Source organism: Physella acuta, unplaced genomic scaffold, assembly GCF_028476545.2.
Source record: "Physella acuta isolate Inbredline_101_S28 unplaced genomic scaffold, ASM2847654v3 ptg000102l, whole genome shotgun sequence".
In the NCBI taxonomy this organism is placed as follows: Eukaryota; Metazoa; Mollusca; class Gastropoda; family Physidae; genus Physella; species Physella acuta.
In genome coordinates this window covers 60,748-78,727 of record NW_026731622.1, presented here as the reverse complement: position 1 = coordinate 78,727, position 17,980 = coordinate 60,748, and the positions used below count along the sequence as shown (strand labels likewise).

Below are 17,980 nucleotides of genomic sequence, written 5' to 3'. Positions count from 1 at the left end.
TGACGATGGTAACTAGTTATACGTGGCGATGGTACCTAGTTCTACGTGGCGATGGTACCTAGTTCTACGTGGCGATGGTACCTAGTTCTACGTGGCGATGGTACCTAGTTCTACGAGGCGATGGTACCTAGTTCTACGTGGCGATGGTACCTAGTTCTACGTGGCGATGGTACCTAGTTCTACGTGGCGATGGTACCTAGTTCTACGTGGCGATGGTACCTAGTTCTACGTGGCGATGGTACCTAGTTCTACGTGGCGATGGTACCTAGTTCTACGAGAAAAAGTAAAGATTCCTCTTCAGACCTAACGATCCATTGGGCAGATGAAGTAGAGTTCATATATTTCTTGACCTCGGCATATAAAGGGATAATGCGGTCAGCACTATGCCCAGCCGCCTTTACTTTCCCCAACGTGAGTTAGGTACCCATCAGAGTTGGGTGGACTCAGAGACGTTCCACTAACTTGAACCGGATTCGAACTCGAAACTATCGGGTTAGCTGTCTAGCGCTCCACCGCTTGGCCACGCCGTCCAGTCAGTTCTACGTCACGATGGTATCTACCGTCACCTGTTAGTAGTCCAGTCCTCACACTCACTCACAAAGTCCCTTTGTTATCGAAATACCGCGTTGTATTGTGTTGTATTTGTCAACCATGTGTCACTGATGTGTCATGACAGTCATTGTAGTGGCAGGGGTGTTTCACAATAGTGGCGGACTTGTCAGTACAGCGGCATACATGTGTACAGGCAGTGGTGTGACAGTGTAAAGACAATGGTATGGCTGTGTCATGACACTGCTAGAAGTGTCGCAAAATTGGCAACGGTGTATCGTGAGAGTGGCAGAGATGTGTCACGACAGTGGCAGAGATGTGTCACGATCGTGTCAGTAAGTTCACGACAACAGTGTCACGACAGCCACGTTAAAACACTGTGTCTCCGAGTCGTCATTAATTAGCCCCAAGATAACCTTGAGAAGCTGCCCTGTTATATCCATCTAAGTCTTTACCTGCTAATTACACTGTGTAGATACCACCTTACAGGTCATTGTTTTTCTAAACCAAACACACGCAAACAACTTCTAGATAGGTTTAGAGTACAACCATGTGGGATAGTTTAATACATGATTTGGGAGAGTTAAGTAATTGTGGTAGGGCATGGAACAGACCATATTATTCCTTCGTGTCTATGTTCAGAGAAACAGGCGAACTCTACTTTATCTGCTATTTTGATCTGCAGGTCAAAAAGGGTAACTATACGTGTACTTTTAATTAAGTTAGGTCATGTTATGTAATGTTAGCTTAGGTTATCTTAGATTTGGTTTGGTTAAGTAATTTCAGATTATTTAATGGTTTGTTAGGTATGTTGGTTAATGTAGGTATTGTTAGGTTAGAGTGTACTAGGTACCCATATCGTCCCATTACAACAGGGACCATATCTACTCTTACGTTTAATAACGAGGTATCAGAGGCGCAGCCATAGGTGGGGATGCGGACCGCATCGAGTGACGCCATTTAGCGGGGGAGGGGGGGGGGAGTCCCGGGGGAGGCGGGGCTGACACCAAGACACACTATCGCAACATATACAGAAGAACATAATTTTTTTCCTATTCAATTAATGATTAATTACAGTTTAATAGTATTAATTGACGATGCCCACAAGGTTAGGGGGAGGAGGGGTAGGGGGATGGGTGACACCATGGCGTAAACTTGACATATTTAGAGAAAACAATGCTACATACAGTTGTATTAAAAACTGACTATATATATGCATATATATATATATATATATATATATATATATATATATATATATATATATATATATATATATATATATATATATGTGTGTATGTATATATAACTGTGTAGTCATATATAAAGCCTATTTTTTTTCCTTTGGTCGGAGGGGTGCCGCATCCAAGAACATTCGCCCTGTCTACGCCACTGCCAGGTATTCACGTACAAGCACGATACTTCTATCATTAGTACACCATGAAAGCTATTGTTAGTGTACGTGCGTTATTTGATTCGTGACTTCCATGATAGATAGACTAAATAGTAATAAATTTAACACTGAAATCACCCTTAAGCCGGATACTGGAGTATTATCAGGTAATCGTTTCGAAAAGGGAAGAAAACTATTCGTGCAACAATAAGAACGGCAGCAACCTTCTTGTAAGTTTAGTTTGGAGAACTTTTTCAGCCTGGGGCAACATTTTATGTAGGGGTAGTGGGGGGGGGGTGTAATTGTTGACTTCATGAACTTTCAAACTTACATCCTTTTGTATAAAAAAAATATCAAACTGTATAAAAAATAAGAACATGTTAAATAGTGCTCTTATACTTGGCTAGGATAGGGGTCTTATAGTTGGCTAGGATAGGGATCTTATAGTTGGCTAGGATAGGGGTCTTATAGTTGGTTAAGATAGGGGTCTTATAGTTTACTAGGATAGGGGTCTTATAGTTGGCTAAGATAGGGGTCTTATAGTTGGTTAAGATAGGGGTCTTATAGTTGGCTAGGATAGGTATCTTATAGTTGGCTAAGATAGGGGTCTTATAGTTGACTAGGATAGGTATCTTATAGTTGGCTAGGATAGGGGTCTTATAGTTGGCTAGGATAGGGGTCTTATAGTTGACTAGGATAGGGGTCTTATAGTTGGCTAAGATAGGGGTCTTATAGTTGAGTAGGGGAGTGTTCTTGGCCAGGAGAGTAGTCTTTGACTAGCAGTAGGGTCTTTGATTAGAACAATTTGATAAGCTCAAGGGTTAAGGGTTGTTAATATCAGTGCTGTGTTTGAAAGTCATGTTTAGAAAGTGCAGGATCTTGAAAAATAAAATTAAAAAAATGTGCGGTAAATAAAAGAAATATCAGGCAGTGCTGTTAATTAAGATATTTGATCAGGTTATGTTTTTTAAGAAACGAAAACTCTTAATAACTTTTAGTCTTCTTCTTCTTCTTCGTTCTTAATTTTTAGTGTTGGGAGGGATCGAGCCTTATCTGCCAGAGGGTTTGAACTCGAGACTTTTTTTTTCGAATTTATCAACCATGAGCTTTGCCGACTCGACCATGCTTCCATCACAATTAAGGATTACGTGTCAACTGGTTATGCGCCATTTGGGCCATTGACTCCGATTATCTGCCCGAGGGTTCAAACTCGAGACTTTTCGGTTTAGCAACCATGAGCTTTACCGACTCGACCACGCCGACACCCCTAACTTTTATTGAAATTCATTAATTCAACAGATGACATGTAACCGACTACAAAGATTCAGGCGAGGCACTGAAGTTCCGTGCACATATCCGTTAGTTTAATTCCATTTTTTTTACATTTCCGTTAACTAAAATAGTTCTTGTGTATAAAGTACCCGGATGGAAAGACCCCCATATTCAGATTTGTTACCTTGTTGGGGTGTGCACTATATTGCAAAGATCCAGAACATTCTGTACCGTAGACTTCGTTTTATCCCGTATCCCGCGCACGACTCATCAAAAGCATCACCTTAAAGTCATATCTTAAAGTCATCCGTGTAGGATGACTCTACTGATTCAAGTCGTTTATCATTACGGGAGTAGTTAGATAAAACTGCTAAAACCGCTCAAATAGTATATTGTGCTTAAAGCACTTCCTTAAGCGTAAGACTATGTATTAGTATTTTGAGTATTAGAAATATGCATGAGATACTTTCACTTATGCCTGGAAAGAAAAAAAAAAACCTCAGACATGTTTTTTTTAAAAAGCAGAATCGATTTCACAAAGGCAAAATGAAGCAATTATATTTTCCCGAAAAGGTTACGTTTGAATTCAATTTTTTTTTAACTTAGCTCAACTTTGTAGTGGTTTACCAAAACCAGCTATAGTTTCCACGTACCGTTCATTACGTTTTTGGTTTTTGAAATCTGCCGAAGGGTAATTCTTTTTCGACACATGCCCTCGACTCATTGTTTTACATTTTTATCTAACTACAACATCAGACAAATCTTTTTTCGTGCTTAAATCACACACAATCTCAGCTGACACGATCCTTACATTATCCTCCAAATATAAAAACTATTTTTTTCACACAATTTCAGAACATATTTCGTTAAAAGTTCGATTATTTTTAAAAATTTTCATCCCTTACTATCTTGACATAATATAATTGATGAGTTTTTGGTTAATCTTTACGTAATCCATTGCGAAACTCAACGACATAATTTTATTTTGTTAAACCAGTTACGAGATTTCCTAACTAATCCTCTTAAAACTATCTACTGTTTTTATAATTACTGTAATAATAGAACTCGCCGCAGACATGGCTTAAAAAATGAACTAGTTAAGTCTTAATTTTAATACATTTACATTGCTGGTCTATTTGTAGTCGGGGGGTTTTACACATCGGTAAATTAATCAATTAGGTGAGCTGTTATCTTGAGCCCTGCTGTCGGGAGGGTAGATTTACACCTTAGATGGCGACTATTATTAATTCATTATTATTTCGTAGATTAAGGGGGTGGTTTAAAGGACGTGTGGCCAAAATAAAGTCAGATAGTGGGGAGGTAGAAAGGTGCAACTGACGCAACGAAACGAAAGTTAGGCCTATGCATGTATAATGAACCTTCAGTAGGATTTTGTCATTTGTATTTTATGGTGTTGGGGGGACAGGGGACTGTGAAAGAGTGGTTTCTCCCCCACCCCACCCTCCCCAAACACCCACTACCCCCCCCCCCCCCAATACACGTGTTAATTCGTTTATAAACCTATGCGTGTATTTTGAAAAATGAAAGACTGTATTTAAAGTTTTTCACTATTCCGGAATGGGACGGAGTGGTCTATCGGTAGAGAGCTGGACTGCTAATTGTAAGTATCGAGTTCGAATCCGGGTTCAAGTCAGTAGACCATCGTCCACACAACTCTGATGGATACCTAACTCACGTTAGTAAAGGCGGCTGGGCATAGTGCTGACCACACTATCTCTTCGTATCCGGAGGTCACTGAAACAAGTAAACTCTACTTCACTTGCCCCATAGACCGTCAGGTTTGAAAGGACAATTTGCTATTCCGAATATGTGTTTGACTTAGTAGGATATACAATTTATTTCGGGAGTAATCCTAGGACTGCATTAACGGCTTCTATTTATTTGAGCACTAAACCAAAGCATGCGGTTATATTTTAAATTTTATCAAGCAGTTGTAAGGTATAACTAGGATTTAAAATAGAAAGTAATGAAGAGGATACATAATTGTCGTTTTAAGTTTGGTCAGCTTTTGATCGGTCCTAACTAGAGGTTTTAGGTCCATTAATTCAATGGGAAATGTGTGAAGTGTCTTTTGCGAAGACAGGTGATGCAGAGTATGGCTGCGACTGCGTCCCCGTCTTTTAAAGAGAGCAAGCTTAAAAACCTGATTAGCTCGCGGATCTCCTTAAAAAGATTACTCCAGAGGCGTCGTCCAGACTCACTAACTTCTTACAGACTAACATTTTCCAGGCTGTCTGATGTCCTTCAGACTTATTGACGTTGTTTCAATTCACTGTGGTCATGTAGACTCATTGGGACGTTATGAATACGTAGGGACGTCATGCATACACAGTGACGTCCTACATACCGAAACAATATTAGATGTCCTGCAGACATCCTAAGTACTCACGCACGTCTCACATTTTGAGCCTACACCTACAGACGACCTACACAAACTGATGTCTCTTAGCCTGAGGGACGTCACAATTTTCCTAACTTACCCCCACCCTATAACTCGGAACTTCGCCTTAGAATGTGTTTAGTCGCCATGGTCTAACCTCCTCGACCATAGACCTGATGTCCATTTTACTTGCCTGATCTAACCGTAGGTGCCCATAGACCTAATGTCCAATTTAGTCGCCCATTCTAACCCATGCGTCCTTAGTCCTTATGTCTGTCCCTATTCAGGGGTACTTTCACCCAACACCCCGCCACACCCTCCCTCATGTAGCATGTCCAATTTACTCCGGGATTTCTGCTGCATGTGATCCGTATTTGCTCTCGTCCTGTTTTCTTTGAACCAGGTAAAAGACAGATATCGCCTACCTGTAAAGTGGGCGATCACTGTTGACATATTTCAAGTCTTGAAAAGTTAAACGCATTGCATTTCAAAAACCTTTTCATCGGTCATGTTTGAGTATGGCTCAATTAGAGCGGAAATTTTACAGACAGATTAGCACAGGAAGAAAACCATACATTAATCGTTGTTGATATTAGAAAAGGTCGCTGTGATCGCTTTGGATTTGTCTGAAATCTATTTTTAACCATAAAAGTGGTGGGTGGAACCACTTCCTGTGAAGTTATCTCTAACATCGTATCGAAAAGTCTGTAAAGATAAACTTTTCGACGATCCACAGGACAGGTGAAGTAGAGTCATATTACCGGGACCACGGCATTTGGAGCTGGGTGAGTTATTTGCCCAACATGGCTGTCTTTACTTTCCTAAACGTGATCCAGGTACCTAGAAGAGCTGGGTGGACTCGGGAACATCATACGGACTAGAGCCCGAGATCCTAAACCCGTGTTCTTTTGCATGAGATATTATATGCATGAAAACATGTTATTTAACAGAAATACGCCAAACACAAAAGATTGAGCTGCTTATTATTTACGGTATTTTAAGAAAATGTCCTTGTTGTCCCATTTCATCTAGCTTAACTTAAGCTAAAAAGCGCTATTGATGACTTGACGTACATTTTTATAACTTGACATACTTTTGTATGACTTGCCATACATTTTTATGACTTTACATACTTTGAGTGAGGTACCTGGACATAGGTTCACGTGTCAAACGACACACGAGAACCTGGACTTAATCTTCCCTCGCCATTCACAACTCATGCAGCACATGTCATTGTGTTACCTGCCTATGTAACGCTGTGTGTGTGCACGTATGGTGAACACATTGAAAGGCAGTCGGCTCTCAATGGAGGTTATTTTCTATAACAATGTCGTAAATCAAAGCAGTGAATATTAAAATATTTGAGCCAATCGCCAATGTCCCCTATTATAATCAATCAAAGCATCATTAGTTACAATAGTTGGACTGGGACAAACTGATTAACTTAAACGTGTTGGGTGTATACACTAGAATAATGTAAGATTTTAATCATTGGTTTAATTCAGGGTTAATCAAACGTTTTATTTCGGAGGTACAAATTGATCAATGTTAATTCCAGACTAAGGTTTGTAAGGAATGACTTTTACAAATACATTGAACAAATATCCGTCTCGGCCTTAATCTTAAAATTTATTTTTCGAACGGATGCTGGATTTTAAGTTTTCTTTACCTTTGATGTGTGTTTTGTGTTGGATTCACATTTTCTGTTTACACAAGTATGTGAATTTTTGCACTTTTCAAGTCTCTGATGTATTCAGTTTAGCGTACCGTAGATAATGGTACATTTTTCTACTTAACTAGCCTTAACACAAGCGACGCTTGTTGGAATTATAACCCAGATATACCTTCTCATTGTGAATAACCCAACTCAACCTTCTTAGTGTGAAATATTCCTCAACTGACCGGCCTTTGTAAAGATCAATGGAAATGTGTACTTTTAGGAGAACACCGGTCACGTTTCTTAGACAAATCTTTTGACGTCCAGGAAATCTTAAGGCAACAAATGAGAAGAAAGAGCCCAGATATCGTCCATATTGACACCTCTTTGTAGCTCTTCCCCTGGAAACTTGTGAATAGATCGTCTGTTTAGTCAGGGTATCATGCAACTCACTGATGGACGGAATGTTAACTAAGGATGTCCTGATAGAGATAGTAACAGTGGAGGTACTTTAGCTAGTTCATTGTGCGGGTCTACCCTAGATGGTTGATGACTGGCGGCTCTACCCTAGAAGGGTTGATGACTGGATGTTGTGACATTACTCAAACATTGATGAGTGTCAAATTTTCTGTGATTTTAAAACTGACTCGAGAAGCCGGTAAGTTGTAAAGTTAAATGTGTATGTGGGTTTCATGTTAATGTCGTAAGGTTAAATCTTTGAGTCTGTGAAGTAGTAATGTGGAGGGTGTGATTTAAAGTTGGAAAGATCTAGGTTCTAATACTGGTCATACCCAAGTTGTCAACCCTAGTTTTAAGGATCTGAGCTCACTCAGTTTTTTTAAAAGTACCAACCTTTAAATGAGGGACTCTAAAAGATAAATATAGGCACCATTATATGGTACTGAAGATAACATCCATGCTTCGACCACACATGCAGACTCTACTTCGCCTGAAACGGAATGTCTCCGATCATTCGCAAATAAACACCACCCCGCCTCTCTCGTGTAAACGGTAACCTCTGTGACGTCACCCACAGGTGAATTTAATTCAGCCAATCGCTTGTCAGATCTGACGAGAACACTTTGACCCCCCCCCCCCCGACCCCGAACATGATGGCGACTGACGTGTCAATTCCTGTCACACTTTATGACGTGACGCTTGTCACGTCGTCCCAAATTCACGTCCATTGAAATATTTGGTTTTAGCAAGGACACAAAAAATAACGAGTGTAACCAAAAATATTGGTCTCACCTAACAGTGGGTGTGTGGGTAGTTCAGAGAGCGAAACGGAATTCGGCTCAGCCTAAACGACGGTTGATTGATGAGGAGGAAAACATGTGGCTGTCTACGTCACACGATGACGTTCTAGTGTATTGACATGTTACTTAGGGTTAATGATCAATGTCTAATTAATGTCAGGGAAAGTAGGTGAATACAACTACGCAATCAGTGTTTGACTTTCCCGTACAGGGGAGCAGATTTTAGTAGGTTGTTTTGGTTAAGAGAGTTTTTTTAGTGGGTTGCTAAGTAGGTTGGTTAGTGGGTTGTTTAGACGGTTGTATATTAGAATATTTAGTAGGTTGTTGTCTAAACTTCTAAGCTCCCTACGCAAAATAGAAATTAATTAACCCCAACATTGGTAGAGTTAAGCTTCAACGATAGTGGTTTGTTTGAAGTTTAATTCCCTATCGTATGTAATTTGTGTTAATCTTTCTGTTTTGTTTTCTTTTATTATACCATATATATATATATATATATATATATATATATATATATATATATATATATACACAACTATATTACAATAGCCTTAAGACCACCTCGTTAATCACAGTTGACTCGTAACTACCACCACCCACATCCTGCCCCCTCCCCACCCTCGGGACGTCGATGTTGCAGTAACTCAATGCCTTACTCTCTACGTATTATACTCTCTGACAAAAGCGAATAAATCTTTAATAAATCTTTCAAGTATAAACTCATTCAAACAATTAAATGTAATACTTAGCTTGCGGTGAAAAGACGTAAATGCAAATCGACATAGTAAAAACTTTAACAGCAGATTGTGAAAAAATTCTGAAAATATTAGATCAACGTTTATAAATTGTTTTATTATAGATACAGTCAAGTTTAAACATCTGTAAACTTTAAGGACTAAACTTACTTATTTTATTCGAGTTTGGCCCAATTTATTTTCTGCAAGCTCGCCTTGTTTACCAATAGCGCTGCAGGTAAATCAATTTGTATGCTGTCTGGCGAACCGGGGTTTAAAATAGGCGGCAATCTTTCCAATCTGACTCGGCTGTCAATCAACGGAATCTGCTGCACCGATCTCAGTGAGCAGACGGCATGTGCTGATGTGTTTGGTGTGCTAGCCACGAGTCAATGCACATGTCATTTGAATGTGGATGACATAAGACTACTGACATTTTAGAGAAATTAAAGAGGACTTTTGGAGAAAGAACTGAAAATAATGGCGGCTGTTGGTGATAAGTGACTGCAAATGACATTTGACTTTTGATGACATGTGACTGCAGACGTGAGGTGAACGAAAATGACTTAAATGACATTTAAACGCAGATAAGTGGTGAATGTAGATGACATTTGAATACTAATGTCAAGTAATTGAACGATGACATTTGAAAATTCAGTACTCGAAATATAACCGACTGCAGGTAATAAGTAATTGCAGATGTTATATGAATTTAAATTTGATTGCGGATGCCATTTTATGTCAGAACTTATTTCGACCAGAATGTGGTCATAGATGACATTAATTAAACTGCAGATGTCAGGAAACTGCATGTCATTTGGAGATGTCAGATGTTAGATTTCTGTAGATAAAAACAGATGTCAGGAAACTGCATGTCATTTGGAGATGTCAGATGTTAGATTTCTGTAGATAAAAACAGATGTCAGGAAACTGCTTGTCATTTGGAGATGTTAGATTTAAGATTTCTATAGATAAAATCAGATGTCAGACGAATGTCAATGACAAATTGTGCAAATGTGCTCATGCAGCTGAACCCAAATGACATTTGATGCAGACGACAGCTACTAATGACATCTAATTGCTGACATGTCACTGCAAATGACATATGACTACAAATGACAAGTTAAGCTGCCATCTAACTGCTGTTTAAATAAATACCCCAATGCACATCTGACGTTTAATTTCCATCATTAACATTTACGGAGCGATGACACTATTAAAAACTGGGGACTAATAAATTTGATTTGATGTTTTAATACTGACAAGCCTGAATGTTTTATAACCCAAAACTCATTAAAATAAAATAAACTTTTTGAAGGGTTACGGATAAAGCCAGATAAATTTTCAATTCATTCCCTTCATGCATCTATACATATTTAATTAGCTTCAGATAGACCTGGAACTACATATTATCTTTTTATAAATATTATAAATATATATTTTTATATTCGTAAATCTAGATATAACGTACTAATATATTCAGAGAGTGTAAGATAGAAATATATATATATATATATATATATATATATATATATATATATATATATATATATATATATATATATATATATATATATATATATATATATATAGCGATAACATAAGTTTATGATCGTGTTACCTAAAGTAATGTTTTATGCTTATTAGGCTTACTATAGTTGTGCCCTGTTTTGATTCAAACCAGACGTACGTCATACAAACACCTGACGTACACCTTACAAACACATGACTTACACCTAACAACACCATACAACCACCTGGCACACACCATACAACCATCTGACGATGACACTGACACCACTACCTGTACAGCCTCATTCAATCCCACCAACAACGAGGTAAACAAAATCTGGGACGCTGAAGGTAAACAGTAAACAGTAAACAGTAACCAGTAAACTTCCTTGTGTACTCGCTGACTGCCACCTCGTTATTACAGTTAGTGACGTTGGTAGGAATTTCTCAGGAGGGGACGGGGTGGGGGGACAGGGTGGTGAAATATGTATTAACTAATGATTTTAAGAATCCTAAGCTTGTGTTTTTATAGAATATGAAAACAAATTAAAATCAACACCGTTTGTGGTAACTTAAGTAGAGATTAGCTCCAAATAGCAGTTTCTAAATGCCCCCCCTCCCCCTTTTTTTCTTCTTTTTTTTCTTCTTTTTTTTCTAACATGCCCCCTTATGCCACTAAAAGTAACACAACTCTGTTATATGTAAACAATACAGGATCTCTTGAATTTCTAATAAAACGACTATGAAAGAACTCTTGAATTTCTCATAAAACGGCTGTTATAAGTAAAATATACAAGAATTCTTAAATCTCTTATAAAAAGATCTAAGTGTATCCCACATCCGCATTCACGTTTGTACAAGCCCAACAGAATCGTTATACTTGTGTTTGTATCATAACTGCTGGTAAACAAATAAAATGGCTATTTGGAGTTCCATACTAAACAAACTATTTTTCGAAGAGTGCTATCACTGCTGGTACCATACAATGGTAACGTGGTGTTCGATACAAAACATGTTGCTATTGTGGTTTACCATTCTTGTTATAGATAAGAGAGTTATTGTTGCAGGAAGTTTTTGGCTAACCAGGATATCTGTTTATCTGGCATTTCTTCCTGTTGACTTCACGGGTAGCTGACATTACAGAATGTAGACTGTAACTTTTGTTTCCTACCGTTTTTCCTGTTGACTACATGGGTAGCTGACAAATAATCAATTAGTAGCTCCGGATAAATAAACAACGCCACCTCCCTAGGGTGGTGGTTCGGACTTAAGTGACGACGACGAGTTAGGAAGGGAGGGAGAATCTTTGAAAGAGGTGTGGGGTGGGGAGAGCAGGGGGGACGGGACCAAATTTATCATAATGGCGCCTTATCGGAAATAGGTTTAAATTAAATAAATTTAAAATAAATTTAAGTTTTTACTACGGTACAAATATCTTCACTTTACAGATACTACGAACTTAACACTGTTCACCACGGTGTTTTCTTATCAACTTTATGTTATGAAAATATCGAATGTTTTAACAACTAGACATTTCATTATTTCATTATTACGTCACAATCTTAGCAACCTTACATCTGATGATCACGTCATAATGTTAGTCTATTTTAGTTTCTGTACATCTTATGATTACGTCACAGTGTCAGTATACTTTAGCATCTGCTGTTTTGGTCTTCTGTTAGTCTCAATATGACATTTCCTTTTGTATGTTTGAGGAGTACTTTCTACTATCTTTGGTTTTAGCACCACTACCTGTCTAGTAACATAGGTTACGTTAGGTATACGTTATGGGGAGGGGGGATGGCCGAATAATTACAGTAAGTGTTAATATGGGACAGGATGGTGAGCACTTGCAGAAGTTTTTACTGTAAGTCTCCCCATAATAAAATTACTGGATATTGACTCACTGAGAAAGCACATCTTAAAAACATTAGGTACATTTAATTAAAACAATAGAATAGCAGGCAGGAAAAAGATAAACTACTTTTAAAAAGTGATTAATCATATCAAGCAACGCTACATAGAAAGTTGACCACACACATTTCTTTTGACCCCCACAAAGAAAGCTGAACACACACAAATTCCATCTGACCCCACATAGAAAGCTGAACACACACAAATTCCATCTGGCCCATACATAGACATTTGAACACACAAATTTAACTCACCAAATAGCTGTAGTTACATCACCGAACGGATTGAACATTTTTGAACAATCACCTGAAAAAAACAATGAAATATCCAGCGTAAGTTTCGCTTCATTGAGCTTGTTTAAAACATCAAAGTTAAACTCTCAATCTAGGCAGTTGAAACACGTTTTGTCTTTCAAGGCAGGTAGTTGGGGGGAAAAAAACACATCAGATATTCACCCTCTTTGTCAACACCGTCTGTCAACCCCCCCCCCCCCTCCCTCCTGTTGTCTCCTGGTGTCTGACAAGTCACGTGATAGGGGATTGTTTGTCCAGTTGTGTCGTGCATTCCGATAAGTGTGTTCGGTCAGTGTGTGTGGGGGATGGGGGGATTAGCGGGCGGGGGGGGGGGGGTGACAGGCGGATTTGTCCGTGTTTTTTTCCAAGTACATTTAGACTGGGAAAAGTTAAGTTTGAATGGGGCTAGTACACAAGACTAAGACTCGTACACTTTGACTGGGAAAAGTGCAATTTGACTGGGAAAAGTACACTTTGACTGGGAAAAGTACACTTTGATTGGGAAAAGTACAATTTGACTGGGAAAAGTACAATTTGACTGGGAAAAGTACAATTTGACTGGGAAAAGTACAATTTGACTGAGAAAAGTACAATTTGACTGGGAAAAGTGCAATTTGACTGGGAAAAGTACTATTTGACTGGGAAAAGTAAAATTTGACTGAGGCTCGCAGAATTTGACTGGGAAAAGTACAATTTGACAGGGAAAAGTACAATTTGACTGAAAAGTACAATTCGACTGGGAAAAGTGCAATTTGACTGGGAAAAAAACTATTTGACTGGGAAAAGTAAAATTTGACTGAGAAAAGTACAATTTGGCTGGGACAAGTACAATTTGAAGTACAATTTGACTGGGAAAAGTACAATTTGACTGGGAAAAGTACAATTTGTGTGGGGCAAGTAGGCTACAATTTAGCTAACACTAGTACAGTTTCACTGAGTCTTGTAAAATATATTAAATATTTACAAATTAAATGCTGAATGACTGGCTATAATGTGATCTATATTACTAGTAATGCCAAATGTTGCTGATCAATTTGGCATTTACTCCCCCACATTCTCTTTGTATATTAATGGAAATGACATTTGAAAATGATATTCTCTCATAACTCTACACTATCAATTGTATGAAAGTAGCCAAGTATACCGTTTGTTGACTATTTTTTTGAAGTTACACTTTTCATGTTAATTCTCACCTATGTTTGAAGTTGGTGATAATGTGTGTTACTGGGGCAGATATTGTGTGCATAAGTTGGGGATGTAGGGGTGCGGGCTTTTTAAACTTGGGGTCGTAGAGTGATGATGGGTTGTGGGGGGGGGGGGGTATTTGTTAGGGTACTACCGTGACGCATAGGGTAGGGGGGGGGGGGTCGTAGTTGTTGTGGTAAGTGTTTTAAATAGCAAACAGAGTTTTAGGTGCAGCTTAAGGTCGATTGTTTTGATGCTAATTATAGAATTAGAGCTGTTTGTTTACTGTCTGGTTTTGACCTAGGGGTCATAGTCGGAAACCGTGTATCCGGAATCAAAGGATTAACGAATAGTCACGAATTCCAGTTGTTGTTGTAAGTTTGATGAGTGAATGTTGGCAATATTATAGTCTCCGTTTGCTGTTTGACGATTGATTTAAATAGCGGTAGTTAGTCTGTTGTTTAAATTATGTCATTTGTCTATTTTTGGAAGTTTCTTTCAGCCATTTTTTTTAAAGCTACTTTTTGGCTTTTGCAGCATTAGTGCTACTTTAAGAGTTAAAGTATGGCTATTGTCTATGTAGCCCTACAACTAGCTACAATTAAAGTAACCTTACCACCTTGCTGCCAAAAGTAGCCTTACGTCCACGGCTACCATGTAAGTAGTTTTACCTCCTTAGCTACCATCTAAGTAGCAATACCACATTTCGCAACTATTTATAAGTAGCCTTGTCACCTTCCTAACATCTATGCAGCCTTAGCATGATGGCTAGGATCTAAGTGAACCCACCACCATAGCTGCCATCTCTTTAAAATGTAAGGCGGAGACCCCCTTCCCCCCCCCCCCCCCGAAAAAAAACGGAATTTACATAGAAAATCTATACTTTTTCCAGTATCCGCCCCCTCCCCCTCCAAATATTTAGTCCGCCCTCCGAAAATATCAAGGGCGCCCCGTCCCCGGAGAAAAAAGACCGAAAGAAACACTGAATGTAATTGGTCATCTTGAGTGTTGGGGGGAGGGATGTGTGCTTATGTGTAGGAGGTGACAAGGAACATGGTGTCCACGTCATTCATTTGTGTGTTGATTTGTCACCCCATCTCCAATCCCTCCCCCCTACACCCATACACCTTATTTCAGGAAAACAATAACCTAATCCTTGATCATAGAATCCTCTATATCTATGTAAGCTTATATTTCCAAGAGAACAAAGGACTCGACTTGTTATAATAAAAAAAACTGTTTGATGACGTCACTGTATTGTCTCTCCAAAGAACATATTTTTTGCAGCTTTTCTACGAAAGCTAAAAGAGCTTAATGTTGAAAAAACGATATATATTGGAAATTTAACCGTTTCCTTTGACTCTAAGTATATATATACAAAATAATTATATATATATATATATATATATATATATATATATATATATATATATATATATATATATATATATATATATATATGTATATATAAATATATTCATTGAGGAAACGTCTAGCTCATGTTAAATTTATATTAACACATAATAATAAGCATACAAAATGATATATTTCTGTAGTTGGGCTTAAATGTTTCCGATCAGTCTCTTCCCGTCAAACGCAGGTCAATAGTCAGGCTGATTTACACACTGGCGCAATAGGGATTTGAACTCTAGACTCTAGAGTTGACACTCTCCGCTCTACCCCTCGACTATATATTATAGAAATGTACTATATTAATTAAGACTTTTAATTAAACTTACCTGTTATTTTCCTTCACGAATTACGAATTCCTTAAAATTTCACTTCCACTGTTTGAAACTCCAGAAAAAAATTAATTAAATAAAATAATAATGAGGTTCATAAAAATTCGTCCTTCCTATACTGAGCCCGACAGGTTAGGGAAATTAAAATTAAATTTATTCGCAGGTTCGTTCCCTTAAGCCTAGGTGTTTTCAAAGCCTGGTGATGTTCACGATCCTGCCCTCGGACCCTCGCTACACGGCACCCCCGGGGCATGCCACTCCTTGAATAATGCAACCTAGATTAGTGGCTAATTCGTTCGTTTAGTCTTTTTCTCATCAGTGGGATGTCGGCGACTCAAAACTGACACAGGTTTCAGAAACTCTGTCACCTATCCAAGTCCGTTTTTAGAGATTTAGAGTTGAAAAATTTGAAGTTGGATCGTTTAACATCTTCGTGAAGATGTTGTAGATTCAAAATTCTCAATGCAAGTTTTTCAACTTTGAACTCTAAAGTTTTAACGAAGTCTCGTGTTTTCTTGATCATTTCTTGGACATCCAAAGATTTTGGTTAAGTCATCACTCAGCAAGTTTGGACGTGTGTTTTTTTTTTCCACGACATTCCAGAACGTCATCTGAAGATTTGGCTCTCCGTAGCTTCACGGACTTCCAGGCATTGGGCGGTCAACTCAAAGTGTGTTGTCATTGAGGCCGAGTTGTCCCCCTTCAGTGTCCACGGCAAACATTGTTGCATTTCGACTCACAACGCAAGGGCAGACAACCGCAAACAAAGGGAAGCAAACACATCTTGAAAAAAAAAGCAAGTTTTGAAAACGACGTATTCCGTATTAACGTGAATGACAAGATAACTATTCATATAATGGACGTTTGTATTTTATATTTATCTACACGTTCGATGTATGTTCAAAGTCCGCAGTCACAGTATCAATGATTACAGTTGTAAATTTGATGCAACCATAACATTGTTGGACATTTTCTCTTGCTAAAAACGCGACAAACTAACACTCCCGAGCAAAGGTTTACAAATCAACGATTCTACAGCAGATTTTCATGTAAGTAGAAATTTATTCTGAGATTTAAATACCAATTGCCATAACCAACTGGTTCTCTATTTTAAAAATACTTCACAGTTTCACAGTATTTACTTTATTAGCAGCTATTCTATAAAATTACCTGACGGTGAAAAAATAAAACTAGTTATTTGATTAGGACGATTTAATTTTTCAAAAGCTTTTCCATTTATCTTTCGTTACAGAAATAGGCCTATATCATAACCAATTTTTCCCAAAATATTAGTTTAAATTTATAATTTTGCTAATATTTTTAGTTCCAACATTTATAATAAGATTTCTACAATTGTCTTACGTTTTGGGCATGGGAGCCGTCTGTACCACCCTCTACCCCTACACCTACATATATATCTGTGTATGGATATCTGACAGTATAAAGGTGTATGTGTTAGAGTACGTTATAACCGGACATTTGCAGTTAAACCGTGTGTACGTGTCTGTGTGTGTGTGATGTGTCTATGTATGTCTGTGTTTGTGTGTATCTGTGTCTGTGTCTTATCTGTTCTAATGAGATCGTTGGGTAGGATGTATTTAAAAAGTGCATCAGCTACTATCGGCTGTAAGTATATTGGGATTTCCTTGAAGTACTGTTACATATGTAATAGAAGAAGTAAAACAGTACATCCTCCCATTAGTTGGAGATACACGAATGGGAAATGTACTAGATGTAATCAGTTGGGAAATACATCCCTACCTTGGCGTTATTATTCTCGATATGCACCCGACTCTTTCACCCATGCTTGCGTCTTTCTATAGTTCAAGCTATTAATTTAAGGCCGATTCTAGTCTGAAAAAAGGATACGCATGCGCAATGGAGAGAAACTACCGCCTTCAATAGTGGCGATGCTTTCGATAGTACTGCGCATGCGTGTTTACAAACAAACTGCAGAACCCCAACCCTAAACCTAACCCTAACCTAACTCCATCCCTATCCCTATCCCTATCCCTAATCCCTAGCCCTAGCCCTAGCCCTAGCCCTAGCCCTAGCCCTAGCCCTAGCCC

The 17,980-nt window shown here is 38.3% G+C and overlaps 2 protein-coding genes across 3 annotated transcripts in view; one reads left to right on the top strand and one right to left on the bottom strand.

Annotated features, from left to right (window-relative positions):
- The window catches only part of LOC131931082 (dual oxidase 1), a 48,860-nt gene extending 35,867 nt beyond the window's left edge, over positions 1–12,993 (bottom strand). The window contains exon 1 of the mRNA XM_059287799.1: positions 12,946–12,993. The gene's annotated coding sequence lies outside the window, so the exon portion shown is untranslated. The remainder of the gene's footprint in view (positions 1–12,945) is intronic.
- The window catches only part of LOC131931099 (dual oxidase maturation factor 2), a 51,360-nt gene that overhangs the window by 6,751 nt on the left and 26,629 nt on the right, over positions 1–17,980 (top strand). Inside the window, exon 1 of one of the 2 annotated variants that reach the window (XM_059287829.1) lies at positions 16,892–16,960. The exons of the other annotated variant lie outside the window; for it this stretch is intronic. The gene's annotated coding sequence lies outside the window, so the exon portion shown is untranslated. Of the gene's footprint in view, positions 1–16,891; positions 16,961–17,980 lie in introns of those variants that run through there. 2 annotated transcript variants of the gene reach the window in all.